The sequence below is a fragment of the Mus musculus genome, chromosome 9 (genome assembly GCF_000001635.26).
Source record: "Mus musculus strain C57BL/6J chromosome 9, GRCm38.p6 C57BL/6J".
Taxonomy (NCBI): Eukaryota; Metazoa; Chordata; class Mammalia; order Rodentia; family Muridae; genus Mus; species Mus musculus.
The window spans coordinates 72128565-72129940 of record NC_000075.6 but is presented as its reverse complement, the minus strand read 5'-3'; the positions used below and the strand labels follow the sequence as shown (position 1 = coordinate 72129940).

The window sequence follows — 1376 nt, the reverse complement described above, 5'->3', positions numbered from 1 at the left end:
CATAGTACTTCCTGAAACACTACCCTGGGGCTGAGCGTTCCAACACACAGATTGTTAGGGAACATAGAAACCATAGCAGGAATTTATTGGCTCATATCACTGAAATGGTCAAGAGTGTTAGACATGGCTTGCGAAAGCATTCACATTATGTCACCAAGATTTAATTTCTTGAATTCTGACTCTTCACAGATGAGTATCCAGCAGTTCTAGATTGACAGCAGCCTTGAAACATCAGGATGTGTCTTCCTATCTCAGTCCCTGTTGCCTAGAGAATGACATGCTTAGATTGGTCTAAAGTGACTGGCAAACCTATTCTGGACATGTGAGTCTGTCAGGAGTGCACAAATGACACAAGATGATGTCACTTGAAATAACAGTAGCATAGTTATGAGAGAAATGTGGATATGTTTTTAGTAACAGCAGATAAACTGTATGTTCCCCTGATGTCTCATGTATATATTCCAAAAATAAATGCAGCAACAGTATTTTCGTTTTTCTTTTGTTAATTTTGTGATTATATTTATGTACAGAAAACTTAGGAGTATTCATTTAACCCAGTTTAGTGGCGAGTTCTTTAGCCTTTGCCTTTTCCAGCTTGGCAATTCGAGCCACAGACTTAGGACCCAGAACATTCATTGCCTTCCCAATGGCTGTGGATCTTGTCCTATCTGTCATTATAATTGGTCCTAATAGCTTCCATCAGCTTAGCCAGAGCACCCTTGTCTTCCGAGTTAACCTGTGTGAAGGCAACAGTGGTGCATGTCTTCCTGTGGACCAGATGCCCAAGCCTGGCCTTTCCCTTGATGATGCAGTAGAGCACCCCCATCTTTCCAAACAGGGCAGGCAGGAAAACCACCAGCTCAATGGGCTCTACATCATGGGCAATCACCACTAGCTGAGCCTTCTTGTTCTCCACCAAGGTGGTGACTGTATTGACTCCTGCTCAGAGGACAGGTGGTCTCTTAGTTGGGATGTCCTCTTTGCCAGCAGCTTTCTTCTCAGCACGGACCAGTAGCCTTTGCTTCTTCTCTTGCTTTGTCTCTGGCCTATACTTGTGGGCAAGCTTAAACAGCTGAGTAGCTGCTTGCCTGTCCAGGACCTGGGTGAACTGGTAAATGGCAGGAGGTACTTTGAGCCGCTTAAAGAGGATGGCTCTATGCTGATGCAGCCTGATGTAGCGGAGCCATTTGATGAAGTGTGTTAGATCTCTTTTGGGCAGGATGTCCTGCCCATTGCTGAAGTTCTTGGGCTTTTTCTCAAACAAAGGATTGACCACCTTTTTGTCCTCCTGTTTCTTGACAACGGTGGGGGCAAGAGGCCACCTTCTTCCCTTTGGCCTTCTTTCCTTTGGGCATCTTGCTCGGCTGGTGAAGAAA

The 1376-nt window shown here is 45.1% G+C and overlaps 1 pseudogene; it reads right to left on the bottom strand.

The window, feature by feature from the left end:
* Window positions 505–1376, bottom strand: Gm7863 (predicted gene 7863; annotated as a pseudogene).